The following is an 11,372-nucleotide window of genomic DNA, read 5'->3' on the forward strand; positions in this document are numbered from 1 at the left end:
AACCCTCCTACACTGTTGGTGGGAATGTAAATTGGTACAACCATTATGGAGGATAGTACAGAGGTTCCTTAAAAAACTAAAAATAGGGACTCCCTGGTGGCGCAGTGGTTAAGAATCCGCCTGCCAATGCAGGGGACACGGGTTCGAGCCCTAGTCTGGGAAGATCCCACATGCCGCGGAGCAACTAAGCCCATGCACCACAACTACTGAGCCTGTACTCTAGAGCCTGTGAGCCACAACTACTGAGCCCGCACTCTAGAGCCCGTGAGCCACAACTTCTGAGCCCGCTTGCCATAACTACTGAAGCCCGCGCGCGTACAGCCCATGCTCTGCAACAAAAGCCACTGCAATGAGAAGCCTGCGCACCGCAACGAAGAGTAGCCCCCGCTCGCCGCAACTAGCGAAAGCCCATGTGCAGCCACGAAGACCCAATGCAGCCGAAGATAATTTAAAAAAACAAAAAAGAAAAGAGTTTAAAAAAGACAAAATAAAACCCCCTAAAAATAGACCTACCATATGATCTAGCAATCCTACTCCTGGGCATATATCCAGACAAAATTATAATTTAAAAAGATACATACACCCCTTTGTTCATAGCAGCACTATTCACAATAGCCAAGACATGGAAGCAACCTAAATGTCCACTGACAGATGAATGGATAAAGAAGATGTGGTATATATATACAATGGAAAATTACTCAGCCATAAAAAAGAACAAAATAATGACATTTGCAGCAATATGGATGGACCTAGAGATTATCATACTAAGTGAAGTAAGTCAGACAAAGAAAGACAAATACCATGATATCATTCATATGTGGAATCTAATTTTAAAAAATGATACAAATGAAGTTATTTACAAAACAGAAAGAGACTCACAGATTTTGAAAACAAACTTATGGTTACCAAAGGGGAAATGTTGGGGAGAGGGATAAATTAGTAGAAGTTTGGGATTAACATACACACACTACTATATATGAAACAGATAACCAACAAGGACCTACTGTATAACACAGGGAACTCTACTCAATATTCTCTAATAACCTGTATGGGTAAAGAATCTGAAAAAGAATGAATATATGTGTATGTATAACTGAATCACTTTGCTGTACACCTAAAACTAACACAACATTGTAAATCAACTATACTCTAATAAAATTTTTTAAAAAAAGCAAAAGTCCTTCATTTAAATTTTGGATTTAAGATGTCCTTTCTAAAGAAGGCCTTGGGGGTTTAGGTAAACAGAAGGGGAAACCATTTCTGCTCAGCTTTTGTAACTTTCTCTGCAAGTGTGGAGTTTGCTTCTTTCAATTTTAAGCGAAGACTTTTCAATAGAAGTATAAACAATTACTGCTTTATCGACTCTGTTCCTCTGACTTTGAACAGATGTGGGATATTTCTAACCCGGAGTGTTTCCGTGGGGCTGACGGCCTTGATGATTTTGTAGAGTGACCTCAGCTGATTGCAGAGGCTGCTCCCTTTCGGAGCTGCTGCAGGTCTGGCGAGCTCAGGGGAGGGGGGTGATGTGGTGCCTGTTTGCTAAAAGCCAGTGGGAGAAGGTTTTACTTCCCTTCACCTTTTCATCTTGCTCAGTGGACAAAGCTGGGAAACTGGATATGTCTAAACAGAACTGAGAATAAAAACATTTCTTTATCTATCCACATCCAGTTATGTAGACAAGCTTGCTCTCTCAAAAAAAAAAAAAAAAAAAACCTGATGTATAGCTTATTTCTGTGACATAAATACTCTCATCACTATCAATTTCAAGCTACCAGTGGTTTGGCAACCAGCTCACAAAATTCCTGAATATTTAACAATTGGTTCTAGAGAACAGGGATGATATATTGACAACGTACCACTGTGTCTCTCTCGATCTCTCCATTTACATCTATCATCTGTCTATCTATCATTTACTTATCCATCTATACCTGTCATTCATTCATCTATATCTATCTTCATTCTATCTACCTATTTATCCATCATCTATCTGCATCTACCTGTCTATCTTCATCATCTGTGGATCTATCTAGAAAGATAGAAATGTCTCAGGAACCCCAGGCACCCCAGCCCCCAGCTGTTTGAGTCTTTCCAACCCAGACACATGAAGAGAACATTTTTCTTTCTTTCTTTTCTTTCTTCCTTTCTTCCTTTCCTTTCCTTCCTTCCTTCCCTTTCGTCCCTTTCTTTCCTTCCTTTCTTTCTGGCTGTGTTGGGTCTTCGTTGCTGCACACGGGGTTTCTCTAGTTGTGGCGAGCGGGGGCTGTTCTTCGTTGCAGTGCACGGGATTCTCATTGTGGTGGCTTCTCTTGTTGCAGAGCACAAGCTCTACAGCACAGGCTCAGTAGTTGTGGCACGTGGGCTCAGTAGTTGTGGCTCACGGGCTCTAGAGCACAGGCTCAGTAGTTGTGGTGCATGGGCTTAGTTGCTCTGCAGCATGTGGGATCTTCCCGGACCAGGGCTCGAACCCGTGTCCCCTGCATTGGCAGGCGGATTCTTAACCACTGCACCACCAGGGAAGTCCTGAAGAGAACATTTGGGATGACCCCAGCTCCAGCCTGTCTGCAACCACATGGCAGACCCCAAGCAAGAGCTGCCCAGCTGAGCCCTGTGAACACCAGATTCATGAGCAAATTAAAGGTCACTGCTCTGGGTGGGTCTGTGAGGCCACAGTAGGCAATTGGAAGACTCCCCCTTCACTTCAGAGTAAGACGTGTAGGGCCCAGAAGAGAGAGGAGAACAGAGGGGACTGGAGGAAGTGATAAACCTTCATGTTTATCACTTGATGGAGGCAGCAGTGGGGTAGTGGGTCAGCTCGGAGGAAGGAGTGATAAGGTCTAAGCAGGGAGGACCCTTGAGGGTCACATGGTCAGGACGAAAGGGAAAGAGAGGGTACTGACTTTACTGAGTATCTATCATGTGTTAGGGTCCTTGACCCCAAGCCTTCTACCCCTAGCAGGCCTTCCAGTAGGGCAACACTGTGGCAGCCAGCTTTCAAGGGCACCCCAGGGACTCTCTCCTCCTGGCATTTGTAACAGGGAAGAACCTTTGTATTCCATTCCAGGTTAATCACCAAAGGGATGTTGCCTATAAGCTTAAATGATACACAATGGCCCATCTCTGGGAACCCTGCTTCCCAGGTAATGAGCATTAAGCTGAAATACCTTTGTTTAGCTCACGGGAAACATCCTGACCAGGCCCACCTATGAATGACTGCAGGGAGGAAGAAATGAACACATCCCCTCCAGAGGGTGATGGGAACCAGGAAGTGTTTGATTTTACTCCCTCTCCCCTTTTAGTATAAAAGGAGCCTGAATTCTACCTTGGGCAAGATGGTTCTTTGGGACATGCGTCCACCATCTTCTCGGTCTGCTGGCTTTCCAGATAAAGTCACTATTCCTCACCCCAACAGCTTGTCTCTTGATTTACTGGTCTGTCGTGTGGTGAGCAGTACAAGCTTGGACTTGGTGACACATTCACACCCTTGTGTGGTCTCTTCCCACATGGTTAGGGCTTAGCTGTGAAGCCACAGGGATCCTGTGGACATGGTGGTCTGTGACCACTGGGGCTAAGTCAGAAGAGACACTGATGCTTCCACCTTGCTCCCTTTTGGGGTGAGGATCTCAATATACACATTTTTTGGGGACACAAACATTCAGACCATAGCACCGTCTTACTAAATTTAGAAGGTGGTCTTGTAAAATGGAGATGATTCCTTCATTCCTGATTTCATTCAAAATCACATCACCTGCTGGGGCACATGCAAGACCCCAAGAATGTAGGAATGAATACACTGTGGTTCCCACCCAGGAGGATCTCACGTTTAATGAGAGAGAGAGAGATGGAAATGCTAATTATTGTACAATTAGTGCGACGAATGTCACCAGAGGTACATTCATGAAATGCCACCAGGAGCTCAGAGGAGGAAGTCAAGAGGGGCTTCCCGGTGAAGGGGACATAAACTGTTCCCCTCTGGTCCCATCCACTTGAGAGGAAAGGACCCACATGGTCATGTGCTAATGGCACTTCTCCACCTGAGTATTTTGGTTTGTGGGATTTGCCAGTGAACAGGGATAGAATTAACAATCTCATGTCATAAAAGATTGTGGCTTGATGTTTTGAAGGAGTTTTTGAAATATCAAAAAAAACAAAGAAAAAGGTAACCAGCACTATGCCTTATTTCTCAGAATCCAGAATTTAAACCATTAATACGTTGTCATTTTTATTTCAAATCACTATTTTTTAACATTTAAAGGAGCTAGAATAATATAATAAAGATGAAGTACCCTTTGTATCCATCCCCAGCTTCAATCTCCTTTTTCTCTCCCCAGAGGCAATATTATCATAAATTTGGTATGTATTTGTCTAGTCTATTTAAAATGATTTCATCATGTTTCAATGAATATATATTTCTATACCATATTGCAGGGTAGCATTTTATGCATTTAAAACTTCTACAGAAGTTCTATGTTATGTATCACATAACATCCTAAAGCTTGATTTTTTATTCAACATTATGTTTTCCAAGATATAGCCGCCCTGATAACATATATTAGCTTATTAATTTTAAATGCTGTAGGGCATTCTTCTACTGAATGACTATTCCATGATTTATTTATACATTTTCCTACTGATGAACATTTAGGTTGTTTCCACTTTTTTGCTCTTTCCAACAATGCTGCAATAAGCCCTGTGTACACATCTGGTAGAAAACTGCAAACATTTTTGGACTGTAGACTACAAGCATCACCAGATAAAGCCACCTTGCTCACCAAAGCGGATGTACCAATTTTCACTCCCACCACCATTTAATGCATCTTTATATGAAACACTCAGTATTGTCAGGCTTGTTGATGTGCCAGTTAGTTGTGTGAAGTGAACTCCAGGCACGTGCTGGAGTTGGTTTGGGCTGCTCAGGAGAGCTGATCACATGGATCTCTTCCCAACTCTGGGTTCGGTGACGTCATGACATTAGCTTGAAATTAGCCAGGATGGGAGTATTTACACCATGGAAAGTGGCAAACACGACAAATCAGGATTGTCCCCTGTAGAGCAGGTGTTAAGCATTTACAGGCACACCCCTGCTTACAGCACCCCTGAGGTCCACCTTCCTCCCCTGAATTCATCTCACAGACTCCCCAGGTTACCAGATTGATGCGATTCTTACCGTTTGTGGCTGTAAGTCTTACACAGGATAGTTGAGGCAACTGTTGTTGTCGTGGAATTTAACATGGTCTTAGCTGTTCCAGACTGAAGGGGGCACCAGGCAAGAGGCCCTCCTGTAAGCAAATTTAAAAAACATTTGTGAACTTCAATGGTTTCTTTATTGAGAGGGTATGCAAACAGGTATTTAAATACATTAATACATTCTATTTGTATAACTTTTGGGCAAAATGTCTATTCAACTCTTTTACTCATTTTCAGTTGGGTTATAGAAGGTCCTTAAATATTCTGTTATAAGATGTTACAAGTTAATCAGATACATGATTTGCAAATATCTTCTCTCAGTCTGTGGCTTGTCTTTTTGCTTTCTTAATGGTGTCTTTTGAAGAGCAAACGTTTTTAACTTTGATGAAGTGTAATTTATCACTTTTTTTTTTAAGGATTATGCTTTTGTTGTCATATCTAAGAAATTTTTGCCTAATCCAAAGTCACACAAATTTTCTTTAATGTTTTTCTTCTAGATGTTTCATAGATTTAGCTCTTACACTTAGGTCTCTGATCCATTTTGGGTTAATGTTTATATACAGTGTGAGGCAAGGATTAACTTCTTTTTTTTCCCTGTATGGATGTTCAATTGTTCCAACACTACTTATTGAAAAGGCAGTCTCTTTCCCTTTGGGTTGCCTTGGCACCTTTGTAATGAATCAATGAACTGTGCATATGTGGGTCTATTTCTTTCTTTCTTTCTTTCTTTCCTCCCTCCCTCCCTCCTTTCTTTCCTTTCTTTCCTTCCTTTCTTTCTTTCTTTCTTTCTTTTTCTTTCTTTCTTTCTCTCTCTCCCTTCCTTCCTTCCTTTCCTTCCTTCTCCCCCCCCCCCTCCCTCCCTCCCTCCCTCCCTCCCTCCCTCCCTCCCTCCCTCCTTCCTTCCTTCCTTCCTTCCTTCCTTCCTTCCTTCCTTCCTTCCTTCCTTCCTTCCTTCCTTCCTTCCTTCCTTCCTTCCTTCCTTCCTTCCTTCCTTCCTTCCTTCTCCACAACCCATAGCATGCAGAACTTCCCTGACCAGGGATCAAACCTGCACCCCCCGCAGTGGAAGTGCAGAGACTTAACCACTGGACTGCCAGGGAAGTCCTGTGGGTCTATTTCTGAATTTGTTTCCTCTTTCAATCTATAGTTCTATCCTTTCAATAGGTTCTTAAGTATTTCTGGGAATATCACTTTAAAAAAAAATTGATTTCTTTGGCTGCTTCCTATAGAATCTCTTTTTCTTGGGAATCTGGCCCAAGTATCTTTAAGGGTTGGGTCAGGTGAGGTGCACAAGGGTGTCCAGGGATGTCCTTTGCAAGTATTTTAATTATTCTCCCCCTCCCCGCCCCATCCCAGTTTCCCAGGCCTCATGTATATACCAGGAACTCTTCTTTAAGTATGGGTTCCTGCCCCACTGGACACAGTTTACTAGGAATCTTAAACCTGGGCCAGGCCAGGAACCCATTCATCTCCCACGGGTTTCATCTCTCCATGGACCCACCAGAGACCCTGATGGCCCCTAGGGATGCCCAAAATTGCAGTGACACCAGCCTAGGACCTTCTGCTCTGCTCATAATACAGAGATGTAGGAGAGTCACCACAAAGTCACAAAGTGTGTGTGTTTATGGCCATTATAATCCCATTTAAATTACATTCTATCTCCAAATATTTGGGTCTTCACTCTCAGCCCTGAATGGCTGAGAAAATGCCGTTACCCTCATGTCATCAGGCGCCCTCCCCAACCCAGCCACGTCTACTGGGGAGACACTGTAGACCAGCAAACGCATAGCCAAAATATTATGTGAAAGGACAGCTACAGGAATACAGACATGACAAAGAGGAGGCCCAGAAAGAGACCAGTAACCCTCGGAACAGGCTGTGGGGGGTTGGATGGGGAAAGGCTTCAGCAGGCTGACATTTGAGGTGGGGTCGGTCAAACAACAGGATAAAAGCAGGCAAGAGAATTCCAGGGAGAGGAAACAGAATTGGCAAACCTACCCAGGTGTAGACCAGCAGAGGATCGCCAGCGGGTTAGGAATTAGGGTCAAACTGTGAAGCCTAACGTGGGACCAGAGGGAGGCGGAGGCCAGAGGGATCGCATTAGTTCTGTGACTTTGCCCCACTTAAAAGCTTTTAGAATTGTGGTAAAATACACATACATCTTGACCATTTTTAAGAGTAAGGGTCAGCAGTGTTACGTGCATTCACATTATCGTGCAACCATCACCACCATTCTTCTCTAGAAGATTCTGCTCTATCATAGAATCACACAGCACTTGTCTTCTCGTGACTGACAGCTCACTCAGCAGAGCTGCCCTCAGGTTCATCCATGTCGTAGCATGTGTTACTGAACCAGCTTTGTTCTGCCCGCTTGCAGCAGGTCAAACCACCAGACACCGAGGTTTCCAGTACCAAGGAGGGTTATTCACAAGGCAGCCAATCGAAGAGATGGAAAACAAATCTCAAATCTGCCTCTCCCAGGGCAAGGGGCTGGGGTGTGTATGGGATACACTGACGGAGTAGAATACAGAGAGGTAGGGGGGTCGGAGGCATGGGGAGAGGGGATGGGAAAAGGTGTGGTCCTGGTCGTTCTGCGCAGGCGTAGCTAATTCCCGGGCCTCGGCACCATTGAGGGTGGAGTTTTCAGCACTCCGATGTTACAAGGCAACCTGGCGACACTCGCGCATGCCCAGTTGGAGGGTCGGTGGTCCTATCCAGTCACAACCAGCTCAGCTCAAACTAGACACAGCTGACTCCAAGTTTCTGGAAAATAACTCGGGCAAACACCTTATGGTTTAGGCTCCGTGATGCCTGGAGGATGTGCAAGTCTTAAACCGACCTTGATTAGTGGACGCGGGTGAAATGGATCTAACCTACGGTTTCATTAGAATTTCCTTCCCTTTCAAGGCTGAGTATTATTTTATTGTATGTATATGCTATATTTTCGTATCTATGCATCTGCCAATGAACACTGAATTGCTTCCTTTTACCTTTTGGCTACTGGGAATAATGCTGCTATGAACATGGGTGTATAAACATCCCTTTGAGACCCTGATTTCAATTTTTGGGGGGTGTAGACCCAGAAGTGGAATTGCTGGATCCTATGGTAATTCTATTTTTAATATTTTGAGGAACCACCATACTGTTTTCCATAGCAGCTGCACCATTTAATTGTATTTTTAAAATAAATTTATTTATTTAGTTTTGGCTGCATTGGGTCTTTATTGCTGTGTGTGGGCTTTCTCTAGTTGCGGTGAGTGGGGGCTACTCTTTGCTGCGGTGCGCGGGCTTCTCATTGCGGTGGCTTCTCTCATTGTGGAGCATGGGCTCTAGGCACGCAGGCTTCAGTAGTTGTGGCATGTGGGCTCAGTAGTTGTGGCTCACGGGCTCTAGAGTTGTGGCTCACGGGCTTAGTTGCTCAGCAGCATGTGGGATCTTCCCGGACCAGGGCTTGAACCCGTGTTCCCTGCATTGGCAGGCGGATTCTTAACCACTGCGCCACTAGGAAAGCCCAGCTGCACCATTTTACATCCTGATCTACAGCACACAAGGTTTCCAGTTTCCCCCCATCCTGGCCAACACTTGTGCTATTTTCTGCTTTTTTGGGACAGTCACCATCCTAATGGGTAGATTCACCCCACTTTTGTTAGGAGACTCATTTACCTCTGAGCCACCAGAGTATAAAGACTGGCTCCTGGTAATGATTTTTTTTTTTTTTTTTTTTAATGAGTATGGACTTGACTGACGTCTGTCAGGGTTTGATTCTTTGGCTATCAACAAGTCAGTGAGGATCATCTCCGGATCCGGAACTATCAGGTGGTATTTTCGTTACAGATCTCACCAGATGTGTTCTCTTTCCCTGGCCAGCGTCCGGACTGCTGCCCTGCCGTGTGCCTCACTGTACGGACCCGCGCCTCCCGCCCCCACCCCCTGGTCTCCTGCAGCCACAGACCAGGACAGCCTGTCAAACAAAGGGAGGATAAGCGGGAGCAGATGAAAGTTGGGGAAAATGAACTTGTTTCTGAGGTTTCCACTGAAATCTGGGTCCTGTTCCCTTTCTGTCTCTCCTCTTTCTTTCCGTGAGTGCAATGGTGTGTGTCCTTATCTCCCTCTCATCGGGTTGGAGTGCTGGATGTTCTTGACAAGCTCATGGGCTGTTATAAGGATCAGATGAGATTAGAGATGAGAAAGCACTCAAGTCTGAAGTGCTCCATCAATGTACAGGATTATTATTAATCTCCCATTGATCTCTTAATACAGGGAAAAAAAAAGAACAGAAAAAACAACTAACCCTTCTCCCGTGGGGTTTCCACGGCAAAGAGATGGCTGTGCCTCTCATCTGCCCGGCCCCTCTCCTCCCTTCCTCTGCTGGATCCAAAGTCCTGGCCCTGGAAATTTCATCACCCTTGTGATTTACCACTGATTAGCCGTACATCAGGGGTTCCACGTCTGTTCTGAATTGGGTGCGTATATTACTTTTGCTTGGCTCATAGAAGGTTTAAGAATTATTTTTATTTTGTGGGCAGTGTACAGAAATCAGGAAGAACAAGAATTCAGGTTTCTGACTTTTGGGGAAAAGTTAAAAGACTTGGCTACTCTGGGAATACCTTTCTACCTGCTAACAAGGGTCCTTTCCCCACCTGCCTGACTCGCTCTAGGGATGTGAACTGCAGCTCTGATGTGACCGCGTAACCCGGTGTGAGGATGGCAGGAATCAAATGCACCAACGCTCTCCTCTGGGAATTCGTGAGTAACAGTGAACGGATTTGGAGAATGTTGGATTTTGGGGTGTGTCTGTGTCCTTCCCGGGGCCTGTAAAACCATCGCCCCGTGATGTGGTCATCCTCCCCACCTTCTGGTGAATTAAATCCCTCCACGAAGCCGGGCAGGAGAGTCCATGGGTGGATAACAGTATCAAGACAGGGAGACTTGGGCTTCCCTGGTGGCGCAGTGTTGAGAATCTGCCTGCCAATGCAGGGGACGCAGGTTCAAGCCCTGGTCTGGGAAGATCCCACATGCTGCGGAGCAACTAGGCCCGTGAGCCACAACTACTGAGCCTGCCTGCGCGTCTGGAGCCTGTGCTCCGTGACAAGAGAGGCCGCAATAGTGAGAGGCCTGCGCACTGCGTTGAAGAGTGGCCCCCGCTCGCCACAACTAGAGAAAGCCCTCGCACAGAAACGAAGACCCAACACAGCTAAAAATAATAAATAAATACATAAATAAATTTATTAAAAAAAAAAAAGACAGGGAGACTTTGAAAAACTGCGATTCTAAGTGTAAGCCTACATGTGTTCTGTTTTAGGATGAAAACATCCGAGACGAACGTGAAGCGTAATCAGATAAAAAGATCCAGCATGATGAGAGGATCTAGAACCAATCTATGAAATGAAAAATCCCGGGGTGCCGTCAGCAAGATGGCTGAATAAGACGTTCCTCACATGTATCCTCCCACCTCAACAACAATTTGGGGTCCATCCACCTACAGAAATGCTCTTGTAGGAGCTCTGGGATCCAGGTATGAGACTGTAAAAGCTCAATGCAGTCCTTGACGAAGGAGAGGATTTTGAGAAGGAAGGCTCACACCCCGGCAGCAGATTTGCTGACCACGGTCCCAGCTAGAGACCCAGAGACAGCTCGGTACCCCCTGAGAACTCGGCTGCAGCCCCGTTTGGCTTGGTTCTGCCATCAGCACCACATGCCAAGGGAGGAACCAGGCCCACCCATAGGTCGGGTGTTAGGTGTACAGACCTTGGTCCTGGCCGTGGACCCCGAAGTGGCCCGTGAACTGGCTCCAGCCCCTCTTGGCTGTGGTCCAGGAGCCCGTGGTGGTGAGTCCTCCAAACTAAGTCAGACTGTAGGTTCTGACAGGGCCCTGTAACTGGGCTCCAGAAATAGAAAAAAAAAAAAAAATCCTAAAATTCATATAGAAGCATGAAAGATCCTGAAGAGCCAAAAAAATCTTGAGAAAGAAGAACAAAGGTGGAGGCCTCACACTTCCTGATTTAAAACTATACTACAAATCTGTAGTAGGTCAAACAGTATGGCACTGGCATAAAAACAGCCACGTAGACTATGGAGCAGAATCAAGAGCTCAGAAATAAACCCACACATATATGGTCAACTAATATTTGACGAGGGAGACAAGAATACTCAGTGGGGAAAAGAAAGCATTTTCAATAAACAGTGTT

At 45.2% G+C, this 11,372-nt stretch overlaps 1 long non-coding RNA gene across 1 annotated transcript; it reads left to right on the forward strand.

The window, feature by feature from the left end:
* The first annotated feature begins 9,499 nt into the window (after positions 1 to 9,499).
* Positions 9,500 to 11,135, forward strand: LOC118881308. The gene is made up of 3 exons (XR_005016495.1): positions 9,500 to 9,647; positions 9,843 to 9,930; positions 10,487 to 11,135. It is a non-coding gene; the product is annotated as an uncharacterized LOC118881308 (long non-coding RNA).
* Positions 11,136 to 11,372: the final 237 nt, after the last annotated feature.

The sequence above is a fragment of the Balaenoptera musculus genome, chromosome 15 (genome assembly GCF_009873245.2).
Source record: "Balaenoptera musculus isolate JJ_BM4_2016_0621 chromosome 15, mBalMus1.pri.v3, whole genome shotgun sequence".
In the NCBI taxonomy this organism is placed as follows: Eukaryota; Metazoa; Chordata; class Mammalia; order Artiodactyla; family Balaenopteridae; genus Balaenoptera; species Balaenoptera musculus.